Source organism: Lissotriton helveticus, chromosome 5_1 (assembly GCF_964261635.1).
Source record: "Lissotriton helveticus chromosome 5_1, aLisHel1.1, whole genome shotgun sequence".
NCBI lineage: Eukaryota > Metazoa > Chordata > Amphibia > Caudata > Salamandridae > Lissotriton > Lissotriton helveticus.
This window is the reverse complement of record NC_136065.1, coordinates 697,798,152-697,824,294: the sequence shown is the minus strand read 5'-3', so window position 1 is coordinate 697,824,294 and position 26,143 is coordinate 697,798,152.

The window sequence follows — 26,143 nt, the reverse complement described above, 5'->3', positions numbered from 1 at the left end:
CACATGAACACTACTTGTAATTTTTAGACGCCGATATTTTAAAATTCGCATTTATTTCGTGAAAAGCACTGCGATAGTAATTGCACTCACCCCGCCCCTATAATCACTCCCCCTGCACTCTCGTCGGTTACAGCCGATCTCAGGGCTGTTTACCGAGCAGAAGAGAGGAAAATCCACGGCAGACATCTTGAGTGGGAGGCGGTAGCTGGGTCAGCGCTCTAGCCATCCCTACAAAAGGAGGCCAGGGTTTTCAGACGCGAGACTTCATTGCGCTGATACTATCTTTTACCTGTGTAACTTTTGGACCCCTCCTGAGTCTTGAGCCGGGAGGTAGCAGTAGAAAAGCCGAACTGTTGTGCTAATTTGTGTGCATCTGACGCTGACTGATAGCGGAGTGCACATGAACACTACTTGTAATTTTTAGACGCCAATATTTTAAAATTCGCATTTATTTCGTGAAAAGCACTGCGATAGTAATTGCACTCACCCCGCCCCTATAATCACTCCCCCTGCACTCTCGTCGGTTACAGCCGATCTCAGGGCTGTTTACCGAGCAGAAGAGAGGAAAATCCACGGCAGACATCTTGAGTGGGAGGCGGCAGCTGGGTCAGCGCTCTAGCCATCCCTACAAAAGAAGACGGTATTTCTCCGCGACAGCGGACGCGTGCAGTGGACGCGCCTCGCCAGCGCCGGAGTCACGCCAGAGTCAGCCCGTCTGAGCCCGTCCGCGCTAAGGACGGGCTGAGGGGCTGTGGGCCTTGTGCCACTCACCATAAAATGCATACAGGTCAGCTAACCAGTGAAAAACTATTATCCCTAAATCCCGACAACAAACAATGTCACCATGCAATATCAGTAGACAGCTGGCTAGGACCAATTTCATGTATCACGTGTAAACAAACATTACAAACCTACGTAAAATATACCCCGAAAATTACTTATAAATCCATTAAGGGAGGACTAATCAATGCACGCTCTATGTGTAAAAATGCCCTACATATTTACGATCTGATTATAGATAACAATTTGGACTGTCTTATGGTCACGGAAACATGGTTAAAAAACTGGTCAAACCCCGATATTGTATGTGCACTCCCACTTGGATATACGATACAGAGAATGGATAGAAATATACAAAGGGGGGGAGGGATCGCTATTATTCATAGAGAAACTCTCTCATGTAACATTCAAGAATTACTGGAAATAAAAGATGCGAAATGTTTAGCTTTTAATATAAAAGCACACGACTCTTTTTCCTTTTCAGGGGCACTAATCTACCGCCCACCAGGACAAGGCAGCCGTTTTTTAGAAAGTCTAGGAGAAGTACTTACAAATATGACACTCAAGGCCGCTAACTTCACCTTAATGGGAGACTTAAATCTCCATCTCGACTGCGCAAATGATACAAACGCACTATATTTTAAAGACATCATGCATGTGTTGGGGCTCACAATTCTTACAAAAGAGCCCACACATACAGCGGGCCATGTGTTGGACTGTATCTGTACAAATTTGAAGTCAATACATGTCTCTACCCCCTTACCCCAAACGTGGACAGATCATAATTTTATTACTTTTTATCTCAAAACGGAAGAAATGAAAATGTCAAAACCAGATAAATGCAGAGTTGAGAAGCCAACCCCTTGCTGGACCAAAATCATTGAACACCCGAACTTACAAGACTGGGTTAGAGAAAATAAACCAGTGACAGTAGGAAATGCTACCATTGACAATCTGAATTATGAAAAATGGATGATAACCATAGGGGATAAATTAACGTCAGGAAGAAACAATAAAAAATCCACTTCGAAACAGGGGAAAACATCAGCTCCCTGGTTCACAAAAGAACTAAAAGACACACGACGTACTGTTCGTAGACTCGAACGCAAATGGCGCAAAAAATATGACGAGGAAGATCAGGTCAATTTTAAAACTGCCAGGCAGAACTACCACGCACTTATAAAAAAACGAAAACAACGTATTTTACCAACAAAATAGAAACTTCACAGAATGACCAAAAATAAATTTTCCGTATAGTCACAAGTTTTAGAAACCCAAAAACACTATCTCACGAGATATCACCATCACAAAGTTTCTGCAATGATATTGCAGATTACTTTGAACAAAAAATTGTAAACATTACAAAAAATTTCCCTGCAATTATGGATAACAAAGATCATAATCTGCAGGAAAATAACCATGGAATAACTGCTAGATGGAATACTTTTGACCTGATTGAGAAAGCAGACACTTTGAAAGTTTTATCAAAAATCAAATCTGGATCGCCACTTGACCCCTGTCCCCCCTCACTAATCCAGGTTATTAAGGAGGACGTAAGCCCCATGATAAATGACATCATCAACGCCTCACTTCAATCTGGAGAAGTCCCTAATGCATGGAAAACAGCCATTGTAAAGCCATTACAAAAAAAGACATTACATAACCCATCTGTCTTAACTAACTTACGACCGATCTCCCAACTCCCTGCATTGTGCAAATGCACTGAAACCCTGGTCAACAGACAGTTAACAACGTTCCTGGAAACTAATAACATCCTACATCCAAACCAGGCCGGTTTCAGAGCTAAACACTCCACTGAATCAGCTCTGTTATTTACAACAGAAACCATAAGAACTGCACTAGACCAGGGGGGCAGGGCTGTTCTTGTCCTCCTCGACTTATCAGCAGCATTCGACACGGTGTCCCATACCATATTATTACATCGTCTAGCAGAGGCAGGTATAGGGGGCACCGTGTTGAACTGGTTTACAAATTTTTTGTTAAACAGAAAACAAATCGTCAGGTTAGGACAATTCTATTCAAAGGAGAAGGAGATTGGCTCAGGGGTACCTCAGGGCTCCAGTCTGAGCCCTACCTTATTTAATTTGTACATGGCTCCCCTGATCAGTCTTATTGCGTCCTTCAATGTGAATACGGTTGCATACGCCGACGACACCCAATTGGTCCTGATTCTGGACAAAGATATAGCCAAAGCAGAACGAGACCTAAAAGAGTGTCTGACGGCAACCTTTAAGTGGATGCACGAAAACCATTTGAAATGCAACTCTGCAAAGACAGAGATCATACCATTTGGAAAAAATAACTTATTTTCCCCACTCACCTGTTGGCCACCCGATGCGGAAGCCCCCCCAGACACCATCAATGCCACTCGTAATTTGGGCATAAAATTTGATAATTTGCTTTCTTTTAAGCAACAATCCAAAGAAATAGCAGCTGCCTGCTTTAACATCATGAAGGGGCTACGCAAATTTTTTGACTATCTACCATTGCCCGCCCGCCGAACAGTAGCAGTTGCCTTAATAACATCCAAAATTGACTACTGTAATAGTCTGTATGCTGGAGCAACAAAATCTACCTTACATAAACTACAGACTATTCAAAACGCGGCAGCGAGATTGGTCCTAAGGTTGCCCAGAAGATCATCAGCATCAGCTGCCCTGAATAAGCTGCATTGGCTTCCTATTCAGAAGCGGATCTTATTTAAAATCATTGTGATCACATTTAGGTGTTTTCACAAACGAGGCCCAAAATACCTAAATGATAGATTCCATAGGTATTACCCCTCAAGAGAACTTAGATCAGCCACAGCCAATTTGATTACTGTCCCCAAGTTTAAACTCACCACCAAAGGAGGAAAATCATTGGCAGTTCTTGGGGCCAGAGCCTGGAACACACTCCCTACAGACCTTCGTCTAATAACATCAGAACAGACTTTCAAAAAATCTTTAAAAACTTGGATATACGGACTCCCAGAATCCAAATGTAAAACTTTGGTCTGATTATACTCAAATGTTCCAAACACAGTCGAAACATCATACTACGGGTCAGCAATGAAGAATAAAGCGCCAGGATGCTCCATGGAGTGACAGAGCGCTATATAAAAACCACAAAACATCAAACATCAAACATTACATGGAAGAAGTTCTATGAAGTCTGTCAGCAGTCTAGTAAATGGACCTGCTACCTTTCCAAAACAGCCCCAACTGACAACGGTTTTCCTCCCTGCATTTTGCTGCTGGCATGGTATGCACCTCTGGCAAAGACTTTCTGCAATGTCTCTGAACTTGGGATTATACCATGTCTGCTTAAACAATTTAATCACTGTGACCCTTCCTATACGTGTTAGACCATTGTACATTCTTGACATTTGTGACAAAGGCTGTCTGGCATTATTGGTCTTCCACCAGTCTGAACCCACACTTCATCTTCAGTCCTAATTGAACAACCTGCTTTGATACAAATTAATTTTTCCTCCTCACTAGTTTCTTCCTGCAATTGCCTAATTTCTTGCCATGTAGCCAGAGAAGAAAACATCAGATGACAATTCGTATCAGATTTCTGCGTATCTTTGTTAATCACAATTGAATTTTGAGAACAAAATCGTTCAACTTCATCTGTGTATCGATTTCCATGGACATAAACGCTGCACGGGGCCAAACGAACTTACCTGCGGACCGGAGGCTGCAACACTCGCCACACCAGACGTTCCTGGGGCCCTGGCGCTCTGGCGCTGTTGGTCTCCCCTGCCGCCGCAGCAAGCACCACCGCGTGGCCGCAGAGGGGGGAGACTACAGCTCCCTGGCTCCTTTGCCCGCACCGCCCACTTCCGCCTGACAGCGCGCCCGGAGGCGCATAAAGAGCAGGAGCTCCCACTGAGGAGCGGGGGACATAAACGCTGCACAGGGGTAAACGAACTTACCTGCGGACCGGAGGCTGCAACACTCGCCACACCAGACGTTCCTGGGGCCCTGACGCTGTTGGTCTCCTCTGCCGCCGCAGCAAGCACCACCACGCGGCCGCAGAGGAGGGAGACTACAGCTCCCAGCCTCCTTTGCCCGCACCGCCCACTTCCGCCTGACAGCGCGCTCGGAGGCGCATAAAGAGCAGGAGCTCCCTCCGCGTCGCGGACGCGGACGGGCGCGGACGGGCACGGACGCGCGCGGGAGGAGCCGGGCGAAGCCCGGGCAAAGGGCGGGCCGTCTGTGGCCGTCCAGGGCAGGAGGAGGCAGGGCTGGGCCAACCCTCTGACATCGACCGTACCATGGGTAAGCGTAAGAAACCCCAACATGCCGAGGAGGGTGGGAAGAATGCGAAGGTCCCAAGACACTCTGAGACTATTATATCTTATCTTTCCTCAGCTGTGGGAGCCCTTACTAAAGAAATTGCGAGTGCTGAATACGACAACAAATGTCTCCAATTCCGCTGATATTGCTCATTCACCGCATATTCCTTTAGAACCGGAGGTGATCGTGGCAAATCCCAACTCGCCTGTGGCACAAATGTCCGGTCCCTCTTCTGGTAACATCCCGGGACAGAGCACCCAAGTGACCCGTCCAGAACTGAAGCAGCACTCAAAAAGACGGAAAAAAACGGAAGCCACCCATATTGTTAAAAATGCGTCAGATGATAATCCGGGCGTCCAGCTTGAAGCTTTATTTGTTAATCGCATCGAGCCCCTGTTAGTGGGCATTGCAAAAGACATTGTGGAAACTTTAAATACCTGTCTCACTGGTCTGTTAAAGAAATGTTCACTTATTGATAGAATTGTAAATGACTATACACTACCCCCGACACTACCTAGAGTGGGCACAGATCCACAGGGCACAAACCTTAGCGAGGTTGTTGGCAAACCTGGCCCGCCGCGGTGTGATAAAGAGGTGGCCACAGTCAATTTCGGGTCCCGGGATTTAAACACAGCCCCCTCTAGCACAGAGGCAATGAATTCAAATCTATGCTGTCCGGGTAGCTATTTACAGCCCCCCCAGTATTGTCCCAAGTAGGTAGGCAAGAGGTTGCCAAGTGAAATTAGATCTGCCCCCTGAGGCAGCACCATTAGTTGCCATATTTACTGGTGTACCCCCACTTAATGAAGGCCAAGGTGAATCTACACTGGATCTTCTAACTAGGGCCAGATCCTGGTGTGAAGATTTTACTAGCGGCGGGACAAACATTTCAAATAGGATTATCATGGCTAGAATGGTGGGTTGGATCAGGAAGCGCACAAAGATTGTCCAGGGGGACTGTGTGATAGTAAACTTTAATTGCCACGACCTGGCCGATAGATTGTTCTGGGATGGCTCGGAGATCTCAGATTCAGGCCACATGAGATTGGTTCCCCTGGGTTTTTTTCTACCCGCCCCTAGTAACCCATTTTGTAACAGTAAGGAGGAGTTCGAACCGAGTAGTGGGAGGGGATAGAGCAGTTGGGCACATACATATATATCCCCCAATTGGAGGGCTAGGATCCCGGGTGGTATCTTCTCCTCCGTCAGTACCTATATTTTCAAGAGGTGAGGGCCCAGTCTTGAGCAATCGCTTTGCCCCTCTCTCAGATATCGAGGAAATGGATTGACAGCTAGTCCCATCTACGTCTGCTCCCCCAGGGCTATCCACCTCGATGCACCAGCAGCCTGCAAAATCATTAGCTGGAATGTAGCCGGAATTAGAGCAAAGAGGGCAGATGCCGTTTGGGTCGATTTTGTTACTAGCCACGACATTATAGCCTTTCAGGAATCTTGGGACACTTCCCCCAGCTTTTGGTTGGATGGCTTTACTAGTTTTGCTTCTCCGTCTATCCCAAGCACCGTTGGTAGGGCTAAGGGGGGTCTTATTACTCTCTTTCCATTCAAACTTAAGGGGACCCTGAATATGGTCAAAGTATGCTCACCGAATCTCTTAATTGTGGAATGGGTAGTTTCCCCTAGCCGCAAAATTATTCTAATTAATTTTTATAATTCTTGGGATAGGGACAATGGAAATGAACACATTGTTGTCTTGGAAAACTTTTTATTTACGCTCAGTCAAAACATTCACACTACTTTTGAGCTCATTTTAATGGGCGATTTTAACATTCACCCCTGCAAGGAACTGTGCAACACTGGAGAACTTGAGGGTCCAACATGCTCAACGGCCCCACACTTTGAGCATAAAAAGGCAGGAGAGGCTCTTGAGGAAATGCTGGCTAATTTTAACCTGTTTGAATCAATTAACACTGATGGGGTGGTAAGAACAATTACTTATAAAGGTACTGACCCCGGGTCCATAATTGATTACATTTTCCTGACCCCAGGCATCCTACACAGGGTTGCGTCCTATAGAGCTATGTATCGATATATAGTGACCACAATCCGGTGCTGCTTGAGGTGTATTGGGGAGGTTCAATGGGTACTAAGTCTTGCCCCGCACAATCAGGGCCGGCCATACGCCCCGTTGACCAAGGGAGAAGGTTAAAATGGTCCAAGGAGATTCATGGAACCTTTATTGAAGAACTACTCCCCAAAATTGAGGGGAATATGTTGATTTGCCAGGATCATAACGCCACAAACCATGAAAATATGGGGGCCTTCGAATCCATATGTATACAAATTTCTAAGGCGCTGACTGCCAAATCAGGCTCGGGGGGAATTAAACATCGCAGATGGTTTGATTCCAATTGCTCAAGAGCCCATAGGGCATTATTGCAAGCACTTAAATCTACTCCGAGAGACAAGGCAGCTGTTGCCATTTTAAGGAAGGAGTATAAGTCAATAATTAACAGGAGAAAGAACGATATAAAAAATGCAGCATGGGAAAAATTACTCTCTATCGACGTATTCCGCGATAGTACCCAGTTTTGGTCACCAATTAATCAGCCATTTTTCTCAGACTTAGATAATATGGATACGGACTGTGTCATCCCTGACGACATATGGCTTCGGCACTTCAGAAATGTGTACGGTGACACAGACTCTGGAGTCCAAGGTTGCCCGAGGGTGGCACTTGGGTCTGCCCCTCTTATTTTTACTCAAGGGGAAGTGGAGAGAGCCATTCTGGAGACCTCTAAGAACAAGGCCCCAGGGCCGGATGGTGTCCCGGCCGATCTTTACAGACTTTCTCCAAAGCTCTGGGCTAAGGTGCTTGCTAACGTTTTTTCGGCTGCAAATGGTAATGTCATCCCCACTACTTGGGCCACATCAATTATCGTGCCAATCTTTAAAAAAGGGCAGCGAGATGACCCGGGGTGCTACAGACCCATTTCTCTCCTAGACTCTGCGATCAAGATACTAGGCAGAGTCTTACTATTTAAATTAAGGGATAACATCGAGAGAAGTGGGGGATTATCTAACATCCAGTATGGCTTTAGAGCTAAGAGGGGCACCCTAGATCAGTGTTCTAACCTGCACATGTTAATCTCCAAATATACGGTAGCCAAGGAGGGGTCATTATTTTTGGCATTCATGGACCTCTCCTCGGCTTTCGATCTAGTGAACAGGGCCAAATTATGGGAAATTCTTTTGGAGATTGGGATCGATAAGTCGATGGTAAATTTTATGGCGTCCCTCCATCAGGATCTGTTTGCTACAGTTAGGGTCACTAAGGAGGGGAGGTGCACGAGTCGCTTTAAATCTGTGCGAGGAGTGCGCCAGGGCTGTATTTTGGCCCCCCTCCTTTTTACAATCTATATTAATGGCTTGGGTAATCATCTAGTCAGTGGAGGGGGACGTTCCGCGTGTAGGAGGAGCAAGGATACTGACTCTCCTATACGCGGACGATGCAGTTCTAATAGCCTGCACCGGGGTGGGTCTCCAGCGTTTGCTGGACTCATTTGTTGTTTTCATGGATCGGTTGGACCCAAAAGTAAATGCTAAAAAATCCCACACGATGGTGGTTGGTCATCACAGAAAAAAGTGTAAATCTATATCTTTCATGTGCACGGGTGATGTGGTCTCCAGGGTTGCTGTGTTCCCCTATTTGGGGGTTCTTTTTGACGAGAGGGGTACGTGGGGCCCCCAGGTGAAGGTTAAGAGCATATCTATGGCCAGATCCACGTCTGCCCTCATGGGGTTTTCTAAAAGGTTAGGGGCTAGGCCCATGGAGGCCCTTTTAAAACTCTACAACACCAAATGCATCCCAATTGCCATGTATGGCTCACCTTTATGGGGCTATACGTCTAACGAATTGATCCAAAGAGTGGAGAACAGGTTTTTGAGACATCTTTTGTCTGTCCCGCAGTCCACACCAACCTTTTCAATTCATTGCGAGGTTGGTCTGGACTACGTAACCGACAAGCTTAACCTGGCACCTTTAATATTTTGGGTAAAGACTTGGCTCAACCATGAGCTATCTCTTAATCATGCAATCTTGACTGATGTTATGTCACTGGATCACGTAAAGAAAATACCTTGGTTGGAATACTTGAGAAACATCTTCTCCCAGCTAGGACGCCCTGAACTCTTTCTATTACCATCTAGTATTAGGAGGGAGGACGTCAATTGGATTAAAACACATTTCATGGAGTGGGCAAGACTGGCTCGTGAGGAGCAGGAATTGATAAAACCTTCAGTAAGAGCACATTATATGTTAACAATCTCCCCCTTTCTTGAGCCATACCTTATGATCGTAACTAAGCCCTCCCATAGACTCCTATTGATTAAATTTAGGTTTAATTTGATCCATTTTTCTCTGGGTAGTTATCAAACATGGGCTAAACCAGAAGGGGGCCCACCTTGTAGTTGTGACAAATTCTCACCACAGGATACCATGCATTTTATTATGTTTTGCGGGTTATATTCGGACATCAGGCAAAAACATCTGGTACCAATCCTGAGGGAGACTGGCTTCACTCAGGTGAGGCCTGCTCTAGCCCATCTTCAGTCCTTGAACAGTACTCGCATTATATTTTGCGTGGCTAGTTTTCTAGTGGCAGCAATTAGAATTAAAACAAACACAGCGCCCCTTAATTTAGTATAATGAATTTTTCTATTCAAATGTATTAACTATGCTGTGTACATTAGGATCATGTGTATTGCATTTACTTACGATGTCCCCGTATGGTGTTTGTAACTTATGAAGCAGATGTGTTTTTTAAGTATGTATATAAATGTTTTTTATGTATGTATATAAATGTTTTATCCCTTTTATGATTTTTTATAAATCGAATAAAGTGTATTTGACTGACTGACTGATTTCCATTTGTTACATAATCATTTCTAGATGTGTGCTGAACATTTTACAATTCTAATCTCTTTGGGCAATTGTGGTGCAACTAATAACTCCTTAACATAGTTACCATTTGAATGAGTGAAACAGATGAAGTCAAAAATCCATGTTGCAACCACAATTGTCCAAAATCGTGGACTACTAAAAAAAACATATTGACTATCAGTGAATATGGTTATTCTCCGATTTTTGCCAAATATGCATGCTCTGGTAAATGCGACCAGCTCAGAAATTTGGGCAGAACTTACTCCTTTAAAGCATGAAACTTCAAGGACCATGGCCACTGTACAGACTGCATACGAAGCACGCAAGGTACCTTTATCATCTCTCAAGCAAGATCAATCCGCAAACATTACGCAATATGATTAAGGCAATGGTTTGTCTTTTATATCAGGCCTTGGCTTGTACACAATTCAGTCACATCCAGACAATCATGATCAGCTTCATTCACCACTTCCTCACAACTTGGACTTGGTAACAAAGTAGCTAGATTCAAGTTTGTGCATTTCATCACAGTCACATTCTTCGCTCCCAGAATCATGCTCTCATATCTTGTCAACAGACTACTTGCAAGATGCTGTGTTCGTGTCAACAAGATCTCAATTAGAGTCCACCATGTGCGACTTCGCAGATAAGCTCAGCCTTCTAATGGAATCCTCCATCACTAATGCAAACTTATTGGTGCAGGACGATTTCAACTTTCATTTGGAAAGTAAAATGAACCCAGATTCCATTAAACTTATCGAATTTATAAACACATTCAGGCTAGCCCTAATTACCAAAGGTCAGACGCACAGAGCAGGACATATGTTAGAAGCGATCTTTACTACCTACTCAGCTACTACCCTAGTCCCATCTCTCCCTCTCACCTGGTCTGATCACTGGGCAGTGAACTGGCAGATACAGACAGAGAAATGCACCATGCACAGAAATACCAGCCAAACACCCCCCTGGTAGAGCATGACACAAAATCCGGCCGACCGAACTGAGGGACGCCACCACCCCGGCACCCTAGCAGCCGAAGATCTGAAGCAAAATGTGGAGAACTTCCCTCTCTGGCTAAACTCAGCTCTGGACATAGTAGCTTCATTCAACCATACAATGTTAGCCAAAAAAGTATCTGAGCCTTGGTATAATGAAAATCTTAGGAGATCAAGGCAAGATTGCTGAAGGCAAGTTCAACAAGCTTTTGCAATGCAATCGGTCTCGCCTTTGGGACCTTATATATATTTAGCTATGCAGCACATTAGACTGGGTGCTGAAACATCTACTGTTCTTTTACAAGGAGGGAAAGTACGCACCAAACTGCGTGACACACCAGGTATGGGAACACATGGAGAGAAATATTGCCTTTTCGCAGTAAATGGTAAAGTCCAAAGCTCTGTTTTTAATATAAAAGCAGGGCCTTCGGTGGTCATATCACTGAAAATACAAGATTTGAACAAAATAATATTGTCTACGGGTGCTTGTGGAAGACAATTTCTATGGACTGGAATCTAGAGAATGCTAAAGTGATTCTGAAACGAAAGTCCCTCAGTAGAAGGAAATTCTGGGATTTTACTGACATCTGCTGGTCGGTTACTATTAAGACAGTTATATACAGGCAGTTGAACAGAAGAAAAAGTCCCTAAGCAGAAGCAGGCAAGTCCTAGGGCTGAGCTCCAGAGCCCACAAAACACATACACATATAAGTGTATATATACTAAAGTATATACTTAAGTATATACAAGAGGTCTTGAATGCTCGACCTAAAAATTGAGAAAGAAATATGAGGTAGAAGAGAAAAACATCTATAAAAATAAACTTGCGGAACATAAAAAAGTATAGTAGCAGCAAAAACCTCATACTACTCTGAACAGATAAGAGCTGCCTGTGATGCAAACAAAACCCTTTTCATAGTCATAAAAAGCTTTTTACACCTACCAGCCCTGACCTTGCTGTAATAAACCAAAAATTCTGCAATGAGATGCAAAACCTTTCCCAGAAAAAGGTTGCCAACATCTTCTCTAGTCTTTCAGCAAAGAGGGCAACAGGTCAACAGGTTGGATGCACCCTAGCTTCCTCTACTGATGAAAGCAGCTTTTCTATCTTTAAGCCCCCCTCAGAAGAGCAACTTGTCAAATTATTTCTACTCATCAAATCTGGGCACCACAAGACCCCTATACCCATAAGCTAATGCACATGATCCCTGCGCAAGTGGCACAATACCTTGGCCATATCTTGAATAACATGTTTGCAGGAAGAACCTTCCTATCATACTGGAAACGTGCCTCCATTTTGCCTCTGCTTAAAAAATACAATCTTGATTAATTGAACCCAAATAACTACCGCCCAATTTCAAGAGTTCCCTGTGCTGCTAAAGTGGCAGAGAAAGTAATGAACCAGCAACTCTCACAGTACCTAGAGGAAAACTGGCTTCTGGATGAGTCCGCCCTGGTAGTAGCTACTGAGTACATAAGGGTAGTGTTGGACAGGGGAGGGACCGCGGCTCTTATCCTGTTGGCTCTCTCTGCATCGTTTGACACGGTCAGCCACAAGATCCTGGTTGACCGTCTGCGCATCATGGGGCTAGCGGACACAGCACTAGATCTCCTCCAATCCTTCCTGGTAAACAGCCAAAATACTGTGGTGATGGGCAAGTTTACATCTAGGCCCTTCTCCCTGCCCTGCGGAGTCCCCCAGGGATCGGCACTGAGCCCAACACTATTCAATCTTTATGTCCCACCTCTTGCGTCAATCCTCAAAAGTGTGGGTTTTCTTCTGGTGTCTTATGCCGATTACACCAAAATTGTGGTGTCACTGGCAAAGTCTGAAAATAATTCTGGCTTGGCACTCAGAACATGCATGAGCAATGTGAGCAAGTGGATGGACGCAAACTATCTTAAATTGAATACCACTAAAACTGAGGTTATCCTCTTTGAGAACAACCCCTTACTCAGGATGCCAGATTGGTGGCCACCCGAACTCGACTCACTTCCCAAACCCTCAAACAAAGTAAAAAATCTGGGCGTCATGGTAGATAAAGAACTTAAGTTCAAGGACCAAGTAAATAAAATTACATCAGCCGCATTTTTCTTGTTAAGACTTATTAAATAGATTGAAAACTTCTTGCCTCCTGAACTTCTGAGAACGACTATCAGTGCATTAGTTCGAACAAAGATCGACTAATGCAACAGCCTCTATCTCACTCTAGCAGTGGGGCTCGTAAAGAGGCTTTAAACTTTGCAAAACGCTGCTGCCTGCTTCCTTCTTAAAATCCCTAGACATGCATTGGCCAGAGGAGTCATCAGGAAACGACACTGGTCACCAGTTAAACAACGATGTAGATTTAAGGCTCTCTGTCTGGCCTTTAATTCACTGCATGGATTGGGACCATGGATTGGGACAAGTCCACTTCAGAGACAAGCGCACTTCACTTAGGCACGTCTATGAACCGGTTTGTCCCATCATTTAGGAGAACCAATAGGGGTAGGAAGAGCTTTTTTAGGGCCACTGCAGTGCTCCGGAACAGCCTCTCACTGACACTGAAAGATGCTCCCTTTCTACTTACTTTCAGAAAAGCAGTAAAGACCTGACTGTTACCGCAGGAGTAGAAGGCACCTGCCATCGGTTAGACTCAGTCCTGACATCTGCTGCAGCTATTTCTCTTTAGCTATAGCGCCAAGACGCCAACGGGAATTCGTTGCGCTTTATAAATTATTGAAATTCAAATGAGGCACATACTATCTCAAAGAATGTCCCACTACAATCGATTTACTCAGCTCCAAACTCACACAAGTAGCAGAAACTGCTTTCAAATATACCAGTAACGCTGCAGCCACTGAATCTAGTGTTGCAGAAAAATATCCCACGGATGACAAGCCGTTCCATGCATTTGCATTCGAAATTAGAGTTCACAACTGTCTCTCGCAGCAAAACAGAGCAAAAGCCTTGCTGTAATCTGGCATTCCCAATACAGGTGCTCGACAAAGGCTGTCTCACAACTCTACGAATGCCCTTATGTATTCTTCATCTAGTTCAGTTGGATCAGTCACATCTTAATGTGTCGATCTCTGTAATGGCTTGGCTGTCAGTGAAAAACTACTGATCCATTGTCTGCAGTATCCAACCATACCTAAGAACAGTAAAACTTATTTCTGCATTCTGGGTGGATTCATTTGCAAGATCACCGTTATTCGATCTTTTGATACTTTCCTGACTTCTTTCTCAAGTTTATGGCCCAAATATAGACCTTCTTTTTGACAGAATTGCAACTTTGCTGGTGACACTTTATGCCCACCAACTGCCAAATGGTTCAGTAGAGCAATGGCATTTGCCACACATGCTTCTCTAGTCCTTGATACAACTAGCAAATCGTCAATGTGTTGCACGAAAACTAAGTCTTCTGGCATTACTAGTGACTCTAAGCACTTCTTCAAAATTTGATTGAAAATTGAGGGACTCTCTGTGTAACCTTGAGGAACTGAAACACGGTCTCCGAACTGCAACGCAAACAAATATTGGGTATCAGGATGTAAAGGTATGAAGAAATATGCTTGGCACAAATCAATCACGGTAAACTACTCCGCATCACAAGGAATCCGGTAAAGAATCACTGCAGGGTTTGGCACTATTGGGCAACAGTGTATCACTATTTTATTGATCGTCCTCAAATCTTGAAGTATTCTACATTTACCACTCGGTTTCTTAATCCCCATAATAGGTGAATTACAAGGACTCCCTGGTATTTCCCTCAAAATTCCTTGTTCAATCATTAATTCAATTACAGGTTTTACTCCTGCAATGGTCTCAGGACTCATTTTGTATTGGGAGATTTGGGGAAATGCTGCACCTTGTTTGACTGTAATCTGAATAGGATCAACTCCTTGCATCAATCCAATGTCTTTGCCTAAAACCTAATCCCACACATCAGTCAACACTATGTCTCTCAACTCAACAGGAAAATCCTTCACTTTAAATAAAGAATACAAGTCATTCACTTCTGTCCCTTGCCATCATCATTTTAAGTACCACATCTTCATCCTGCATATGAAATGCTATGCCATCTGGTGTACAATAGATGGTGCAATTCATTTTGCAAAGCAAATCTCCACCTAACAGGTTAACTGGACTTGTATAACACACCACAAAACAATGCAAATCTTGAAAATCTCCGAAGTGTACCTTCATTGGTTTTGTCACTGGAGTTCTGATTAATTGGTTTGAAACACCTACGACTTTGATAGTATCTCCAGAGAGGGGTAAGTTAGCAATTTCCTGAGTTCTCACAGTGGAACGGGTAGCACCAATGTCTACAAGGAATGTAATTACATTTCCCTAGACTTCTCCATCCACAAAGGGACCACAGAGATCTTTCTCTAGAGATGCGCCAAGCATGCACTCCTCCTCCCCCTCAGGCACTGTAATGAGATGTATCTGAATCACTCTCCTGGCAATGCAACCAGTATTGTGAAACCATTAGCACATTTCTATTATTATTAGCTGATTTATCTGCATGGAAACCCACATTCGCACTGTATCTTTGTACCTGAGCATTCATGTTTTCATTCGTCATCGGGGCTTGTAGAATTTGAACCTGTGTAACTACCTGTTGGGGTTGCAATTGATTTCTGTTCACCTAAACTTGCATTTGCCGATTAAAATCCTGATTAATTTCATTATTCCCTAAGAACACCTTACACTTGTGTTTACAATGTCCTAACTTGCTGCACGCACAACACAGAAATGTCTTTTTCATCTCTTATTTATTATCTCCACCCCTACCTCTTCCTTGAGTAGAAACACCACCATTCACCATGACACCTCCCATGTTAGAAATTAGACCATTCAGAATATTCTGACTCTTTCCATGGAAACCTGTTTATGAAAAATCCACAACATTACCACCTCTCTGCGCCACTTTCATCTGAGCCCACATTTCTCTTTCAACTTCTTATGTCTCGATTCAATATCATCACTACAAAATTTTGCATGCCGCAATATCTCATCAACACTTTTATTCTACCAACAAATCAAATGCTGCTGAATCATATTACTAATTTCCGGTTTCAATCCAAACACAAACTTATACACAAAATGTCCCATATCTTTATCAGGTATGTTATCAAAAACACTGTACTGTTTAAATACCTGTAGAAGCCTTTCATTATAAGCATGCACTGTTTCTTTTGTTTCTTGAGTTGTTCTATCTATTTTTATCCAATCTGTTTCCTTTGGTGAAATCATTCCCTTCAAATAGGTAATAACCTGATTATATTTTTTCATCACTTCATCTGATGGGGCTCCAGTTTTTGCATCTCTGGGATAGTCTTCTTTTGGCCCATCTACCACAATCTCACACTCTAACCATAAATCAGCGGGGACCACAATATCAAATAAACCATCTAAATCCTTTCACAAAACCTTTGAAATCTTTACAAATCTTTCTACTTGTTTGTATCACTCAACTGGTTTTTCTCTCAATCTAGGAAATTCATTATAAAAGACAGTATATCCTGCCTTGACCAAGGAACGTGAACGTATCAACCTCCTGGTACCTCTCTCATCAGATATATGATTTCAGTTATTGTTGTCTCTGTGCCTGTTTCTCTCACTGGGAACATAGATGAAGCCCATTGATTTGTAACCATTTCTTCTTTCTTTGTAGCCCATCTGCCTTTCCAACGTCCTAATTCACCCCATTGTCTCACTGTATTAATCAGCTCTTTGATTTGCAACCGTTTTCCTGGAGCATTTAAACTCTCCAAATCCTTGTCACTAAAATCTATTCTATATGTCTTCAGTAAAGCCTTTGATTTTTTTATGTCAACACTATACGTCTGTGTGACTTCAGCAAATCTCTCATGAAGACTCTTCGATCTCATTGTAATATTCTTACCTACAATCATTTCTTCTAAATCCGCTTTTAATTTACTCACATCCATGCCTGTATTCACTTTATTAGACACCATCCCTCGAATCAATTAATCCAATTCTTCAGGAGATGATTTGTTGAATCTCCTGATGTAGGGGTCATTCCTCTCTCATTCTGCGCTAATCTCCTTGGCTCTATTTGCACATTATGCTTTGCGGTTTCTACTGACCCTTCTGAAATATCAATCAATTATCCTGTCTTGCCTGCACTAGCATCAACACTTGTCCTATTAGTGGTAACTGGTACTGTCAATGCATGCACTTGTGAAATATTCCAGCCCTCATTATACAATGGAACTATGGGACCTATAATCATGGGAACTGATAAAGCTTCTGCATTCGAATTCAATAGAGTAATCTTTTTTGTCAAATCATCTTTCACCCGGCTCTCTAAATTTGTATTTCTCATTTGAGAAGGCTGAGGAACCTCGACTTGAATCACTGGAGCACTTGGTATAATTCTTTCTGGTTCTTCCTGATATGGTGGAGGTCTACTAAGCAATAATTCATCCAACAACTCATCATCAATCTCATTTGGATCTGAATCTGTTTCCACAACATTTTCCTTTTTCTCGTTACACTTTCCTTCTTCCTGGTTCTCTACTACAACAACCAGATACAAACCCTCACCAGCTGCAATCACATCTTTTCTCCACTTCTTCATTTGGGCATCCCATTTTGCCTCTGGGTATCTACTCACTGTGGTTCTGTATTTATCCTCAGTCCTGTCTCTGTCTCTTTTGTAAGCCTCATGTTACCATTCCTCAAGCGCTTTATACTGCATAGGTCTAGGATTTGGTCTCAACTCATTCATTTGATATCTCAAATTCTCTAAAATCCTCACATTAAAAGTACCATACTCCGGAAACGCCAAGTTCCCCTCTCCTTCTGTGTATTTCACCCAATTTTCCAACCATGTACATGTGTGATGTCCTTGTTCTAAAGACATAAAAGAACCAGGCATATCCTCAGGCGGTATGGGAATTCCCTCTCTAATAGGTATAGGCTCATCCTTCCTAAACACGGTATTCGTAATTCTCAATAACTTCATTTTGTTTTGTTCATTATGCTAAAAACAAAACAAAACTGAGAAAACTTTTCCGTATTTCCACAAACGCTATTCGTTCACACAGACCAATACCAGCGCAACTCAAACCAACCAATCAATAACAGCACAGCACTCTCTTGTGATAATTCACACTAGCTGACCGATGCCAGAGAGGCTCTCTGTGACGCCAGAATCAAGCCTACGACTGACCATCTCTTTGCAAAAATAATCAGCAGTAAATTACAAAAGTTTCTTAAAAGATGAACAAGATTAGAACAACTTTAAAAAAACTGCTTTTCTGCTCCACTAAAAGAAAGGATAGAATCAACCACTTAAGTAATTATTTTGCTGTTATTAGAATATTGACCAGCATTATTCCACCCTCAATTAAGGGAAAATTCTCGGGACTTCTTCAGCTACTCTCTTCAAAGGTGCCCAAATAAATCTCCACTATACTAACTTCAAAGTTCCCCATGTAATATTAACAACGCAACTATTGCTTAGTACCGCATCAGCAGACAACGCAATACCAATTCGAGTATGCCACGCTAAACCTGCCCATTAGGCTAATATCATCCTGGGATCTTAGTCCACTTCTGACCCGTCTCCCTTAAGGTCAACGACAGACGACGACATATAACAATATTATGAAATATTAATAACCAAAATATTAATTCTGTCCTAATCAATTGCCAATTTTATCATTCAAACCATCAAGTCTGCTACCAAAAACTGATGCCGCAGAAAGGAGCTTTGCTGAATTTTACCATCTGGGCCCAATTTAATACCTAACAGTCCCTTACACACTGCGTGAGTATAAAACAAGTTACCAAATTCCATTATCTATATTGGTCCTCTCTCTCCGATGAATCTTGTCAGTATCAGCAGAACAAAATCAGCCAGTTAAGTTAGGAAACAGCAACACAGTTCTCTCCTCTCGCAAAGTCATAATGTCACTCCAAGCCTAAAATTATACCCTAATTCACCAAACATCCAACCCCGCATGTATGAACACAAAGAAAAATCCTCAAATCCCATTGGACTAGGTCAGGGGGTGTCTGACCACCCCACTTACAGTGTACCTAACTTTTCATCAGTTCCTTTATCTTTAAGGAGCCTTCGTCATTGTCCTTCAGCAGAGGAAACTCAGATAATCTCTTCTGCTGCTTGAACATTTTTCCAACTTGCTAATGTATCAAACTTGTAGCATCCACATACTCCGGTCGGCAAGGAAATTCCGTTAATAACGTTCATTACTTCCTCCACACAGCCTTGGTCACTCAGGAACTTCATGAAGGACAAAATACATTTCTTTGCAGCCTACGTTTCAGAAAACAAATTAAAACTTAAAAGACTCTTGAGGCCTTCTCTGCAGAACAGTAAAATGTGCTCTAGGAAAAACAAATACACATGTGATTATCATTGCCACTTTACAGAACTACACTATTAATGCTTTTTTACATTTCTACTTGCATTATACACATTATTTCCAGAGGGGTAGTGGAAAGGAAAATATTGTCTCTTTTAAACCAATGGCTTCTAGTATTATTATTAAGGGTGGGCGTAGTCCGCGTAGTGGGGTTAGGCGAAGCTCCACGATGTGGGATGGGCGCTACGCCCACCCACACACTTTGCTTAGTCCCACTACGCGCCACCCACCTCCCTCCCGCCCTCTTCTACAACCCTATTTTTCATATTGCATACAGTAAAATAACAGGAAAAAAACTTACCTTCAATGCGGCGTCCCGGGGCTCCCACCTCCTGTAGACGCCCCGACTACTTCAAACGAATGCACCCGTGCATGCGCATTCGTTTGAAGAAGTCGGCGCGTCTACAGGATAAGGGAGGCCCGGGACTCCGCATCAAAGGTAAGTTATTTTTCTTTTATTTTACTGTATGTAATATGAAAAATAGGGTTGTAAATGAGGGTGGGAGGGAGGCGGGTGGTGGGCAACTTCACACCGCCACGGAGTGGGCGTAGTGTTGCCTACTACGCCTACTTTGTGAAGCGCGAAGTAGGCAACACTACGCCCACTCCGTGGGTGGAGCGAAGTGCTACGCCCATGGTTAATTATAATCTTTGGCTGTTATTTCAGCATTATTCATTCACATTTGCGGCTTACTATAAAAGCACTGGAAATACGGATTTCTTTCCAGCATGCATTTGTGCAATTTTATCTCCCCTTATTTGTTTTACACTGTTAATATTCACACCTTTGTTAATAATCCACACAATGAGAAGTTTGATCCGAGCGGGTTTTAATTTCGCAAAACCCTGCTCCATCACTGTGCATAGCCAAGGGCTGTGACCAACTAGTACTGGAACCATGGTATTAAATGCAGGGAAAGTCTGAAGGTCTCTTGTCCCTTGCACTTACTGAACTATGCCCACTAGGTACTAGGGGTTGAGTACTAGGCTACATAAATTGTATCATTGCAATACAAGACAGGTTTATGGAAACATCACAAATACATTATTGGTGATCTCACATAGAGTTTGAGGAATAGCATCAATCTCATGTTCCATTATATTAGACGTCAGATGCAAGAACGTTGCAGTAGTACCATTCATCATTACCGAAATTCCTGCTGCACATTTATATAGACAACAGGGCTAAAAACCATTGAAATTACAGTTAATACATGTGACCAAAGTTACTATTTATTGAAAAAAAAGCATTACTTGTATGCTGTGTATCACAATACCATTTGAGTAAATCGATGTTTCTATTTTGTTCCCCTGTGCCCAGAGCCTCAAGTGCAGGGTGTGGGGATACTCAAGCTCGCGGAGTCTATGGCCTAGATGTAGGTAATAGAAAATTACCGAATGGTAAATACCAAATTTTACCGATTCGGTATTTACTATTCGGTAATTGCTATGTAGGGAAAAAATTCGGTAAAAATAACGAATCTGTAAGATTCGGTAGTTACCGATTCGGTAATTACCGAATCGGTATTTGCCATTGATTCCTATGGGCCTTGAAGCCCATTGGATTCAATAGCAAATCGGTAATTACCGAATCGGTAAAATTACCGATTTTACAAGGGGGACAGGGTGTCACTTTGACACCCTGTTGCACCCCTGTTACTGGCTTGTGTGCCATGTGACACACATACATGCCCTTAGGGCATGTCTGTGTGCCACATGGCACAGGTGTACATGCACAGATGTGCATGTACACTGGAATTCGTTATTTACCATGTAATAGTATTACATGGTAAATAACGAATCTGTAATTACCTGTGGCACTGTTTTCAGTGCCACCTACATCTGTATTTACCGATTCGGTAAATTTACCGATTCGGTATTTTACAGAATCGGTAAATTTACCGAATCGGTAAATATACAGATTCTGTAAATTTAGCCTACCTACATGTGAATTCCCAAATACCGGTTTCGGCTGTTACCGACCGAAAATTGGCGACCTACATCGGGCCCTGAGTCCTTTCACCATGCACCCTTATTCCCCTTTTTGTTACCAAATAGGTGCTTGCTGCACTGTGTGAGTAACATGGCCACATAAGACATTTTCTGAGACGTCAGTCAGTTAGAGCACTGCAGACTCGCAAATACGCTGCAAGATTTGTGAATATGAAAAGGACATGTGATGTATTCCTATAGGTTCTGTATCGATCCCCCTATTCCTGACCCTGTTCTGGTTAACAAGTTAACTAGCAGCCATCCCATGATGCAGAAACCGTTATCTGATTATGCCACACCACGGCACAGGAACGTGTTATCTGATTAAGTCATAACGCTTGCAATCTAATTAGACAAGCGATATTCCTCCAGCCCCTGATAAGGCATACGGAGTTCTCAAAACAAATCAAACCTATGACAACCTGGGAAAAACCCTGCGGCCATTGTTTTGATTTCATCGAGAACTTCAGCAAAAGAATGTGCTAACGACCAAGTCGTATGACATCCTTATTGACGTATCTATGTCCATCCTTACGTCAATCTCGGCACCTTACAGGTATAAATATTACCGGTATTGCCTTAAGCAAACACACGCGGTGGTGACGAGATCGGAGCAGCCAGACTTGCCGAAGCCCAGAGCAGAGCAGACCCCGCTGGCGCAGCCCCGCCTTCCTGACGCGCTGAGAACGAGACGCTGCTTTCTCCTGCCGAGAAATCCAGCTCCGGCGCTTCCGGGTAGCCCTCGCAGGCAGCCTGGAATATCGAGACCAGAGACGAGAGATACCATCCCTCATTCATCCTGGATTCCAGGTACAGAACTGAATAACCCCTTGCAGAGAATTCTTGAGTCAGTCACTTGGCAAAACAAACTTAACTTAAACTGCTACTTTCTATTCCCGCCCACGTATTAGGCTTAGGTCAGGTACACCGGGGTAGGCGTAGTTAGAAACACCAGTTGAGTACGATTAGTCAAATGTATATATGTATGTATCTATTTTATCCATTTTAAACTACCTTATGGCTTAGAAACCATATAAATGTTTTTACAGTATTACTTTATACTTCTGCTTTTATTGTATGCACTTTACTTAACCATAAGTATTGCAATAATATCGATCCATTTCTCTTGTACGAGAAAAGAGACTGATCAATAAATACCATATTTTATTGAACACGCCCGTCTCTTCCTTTTCTCTACAATCTGGTGAGACTAAGAATGCACGTACTGACTGAGTAAAATAAGTTGTCTTTTGTTTTCACACGACTCTAGAGATACACTCTTGATTAGGGGAGAGCAAAGTTGTCATGTTCTATGGTTGTCAGAAACTAAATCCCTTCTTGTCTATCCAGGGAGGTTCAACTCCTCCTTGCCTATTCGAGAAAGTTTCTAGTGAACTCTGAGCTAGCTGGCAAACCCAAAACTTTAAGTCTAATATCGACAATAGAAGACCTAGTTAACGTCTGGTCTAGGCCTATACTATTGAAGGTATTATTCCAATGCGCAGAGCCTATTGGGATAATAGGAACTACACTACAGACATTGGTAGAAAAAGCTACCTAGTCCATTGGTGTGCCTTTATTTCTTTTATTACATTTGTACATCCCCCGTATTTCCAAATCCATTGAGGAGCTGCAAATTAACTGTAGCAAAATCTCCAACATTTAACCTATTCATGCCCAACCCGATCTCTTGTTCAACACTAATTTCGTAATAACACTAATTCATCAAAAAGTACTGAATAAAATTACACCAATTCAAGCAAAAGCACTTTCTTGCGTAAAGTTCTGCCTTAATGCTAGATATGATGTACTTCTGCTCGGCTGTTTTTCTCAGTGTTGAAGAGCAAGCAATTTATGGGAATAAAAATTGGAATTGGCACTTCTGGGACCCCCTTTTTTCACAGCCCCGCTTGACAGTTCTGCACAAAACCGGGACATCTACAACATGCCCCTTTCAGATACCAAAACAGTATCCATTTGGAATCCCATTTTAGGAGTTAGAAAACATTTTCTGAATCGTAAAATGGGATCACTACACAGCAAGAGTAATTTTAATGCTGCATATACTAAATCGGAGCATTTTGCAACTGTTAAAGGCATCTTGGCGGAAAACAACCATTACAACACAGTCATTACAACGCACTACATTTACAACACAGCTGTTACAATGCAACTGCCTTTACATTGCATACCATTACAACGCATGTCACTAAAATGCATGCCATTACAACGCATACCATTACAACACATGACATTACAACGCATGATAAGGTAAGTAATGGAGTTTTTTTGTTTCAGGGTGGGTATGGGTTTTGGGGTTCATGGGAATAGTAATTTTAACCCCTACACTATCCAACACTTTCCATACTGTTGCACTCACTGGAGTAGGAATAGTAATTATTACCCCTACACTATCCAACCCTTACCCTACTGTTGCACTCACAGGAGTGGGAATAGTAATTTTTACCCGTACACTATCTAACACTTACCCCACTATTACCCTAAAAGTATTATGCACGGGTATGCGTTGTAATGGTAGTTTTAAAAAATGTGTTATAATGGCATGCGTTGTAACGGCATGCGTTGTAATTGTTTGCGATGTTAAGTCATATATTCATCTAGTCATTAAGTTAATTGTGGCCACTGCCAACACTAGGAGTTCTGCTCCTTGGTCACCAGTGTTCTCCACTGCAATACAGCTGTCTCTGCCACAGTTGAAAAACTATTGTACAATTAATAAGTGTCTACGCAATCTTACCTACATACCCACATAATACTAAGCTGTAGATTCTAAATCTTTTGTTGTAAGGAATGGCAGCATGTTTGTTACATATCGAATTTAAAAAATAAGCCTTAGGCAAATCACTTCTCGGCGCGTTTATCCTTCAGCAGACAACTTCAACAAACCACAATTCTGAACAACACACAAAACAATATGGGATCAAAAACATAATGTGATTATACCATACACTCACAACCAAAATAAATAGTCTCAGATGCACACCCTATAAGTTCTCAATGGTCCAACAATTACTGTACTCTCCCATTTCGGACCCTATACCATCTAAACATAAGAGCATGGTGCATGAGGAAAATCTGTTTGGGACCCCCCCTCCCTTTTTCTTTAGGAAGAGCGTACTTTGTTTTGCTAATAACCTTAGCACCGTTAAATGAAGCTTCACAAAACTTTCCCAAAAAAGGTTCATCTATCTTAGGTGCTACCTGGACAGTTTTGGGGTGATCTGTTAAGTAGGAGCCAAGACAAAGGGGGAGGGTCCCAAAACACTTTTTTCCCAATGCATTTTACACGGGGAAAACTGAACATCGACAGAGAGAAAAGGCTGAATAGAACTACTTCACATTTGGCAGGAAGCTTCATATTTACCCTGAAAGCATGCATTTTGTTATTTGGTGTAAATCTGTTCAGCCGTTTTAGGTAAATTAATGAAAGATCTCCAAGGGGCGAGTCTTCCCAAGTTAATGATGTGAAATAACCTGAGCCCTCTCTGTCCCTGAACCTGCAATCTCTGCAAGTATTTCAAGACAAGGCTAAATCAGATAACTGCCAGGCATGGCTAGCCTAAATAAATTACAGGGATCAGTTTGTAAGATCGTGAAAACATGTACTGAGATTGCGGAAAGGCTGAATATGGTGGAGACACTCACTGAGGTATTAGAGAACATAGTATATACTCTAAAGGTCCAGGCTACTTCACAGGAGAGTGCTCTGAAAGTTGTGATGTGGAAACTGGAGGAGCATGAGAATTGTCAGCTGTTCAAGAATTTGAGATTGCTAGGGATACCTGAAAACTGTAAAGGCAACGATATAAGAAAATTCACAATCACCATGTTGAACAGAGCCCTACCTGAACTCGCTCTTTGGGACTGGGACAAGGAAGTCCAACGCGTGCATTGATTCCCTCTAACACCTGCAAAGCACCAATCCAATGATCGGACGCCACCCTGTGCCATACTGATTTACTTCAGGAATTATTTATTATGCCAGGCTGTGTACGATCTGTCCAGACCTAATGCTCAGAGGAATATTTAGAACTTCGCCTTTTTTACCAAGCCAGACTTTGTACACGCTACAGTGGAGAGATGGCAACTTAGACAGCTCATAACTCCTTTTCAGAAAGTAGGTGCTGTAGTATTCTTGCAGAACCCAGTCAGGTTGAAAGTTGTTTTTCATGGACGGAACTGCAGCTTTACTTTAGAAATCGAAGCTCAGAAGTTACTGGATGACATTTTAGAGGGGGTTGTTGAAGCAGAAAATAATAAGTAGGGTACTTATGTGAGAAAAGCAATGACTGGAATGTTTGATTCCTCTGAGTATGGAGACGCTTTTATTTTTTTTTATTTTTCTTGAGGTTGAAACACGTATTTGAGCACTGGTGGGGGGGAGGAGGGAGGGGAGGAGTTGTCCAGACACCATCACGCAGGCTCATGGTTGAGCCTGGTTGCCTAAGATGCAGTGGTGGGAGAGGGGGTGGGGGGTACCCTCAGACCGGGGATGAAAGAAAGTGGTGCAATAGAGTTTTGTGATACAGACACTACCATAGTCACAATAACTGTAAAGAAGGAGAGATTGACATGGCAGGTTTGTTGGATAATGATGGGATATCAGAATCAGGGAAATTATATAGTCATAGGTAAATTGAGAATGTTAACTGTTAATATATGTGGCCTCAATGATATCAAGAAAATTCAGAGGGTAGTGGCCGGGTTGCAATCGTTTGGGGACAACATCATATGTCCCCAGG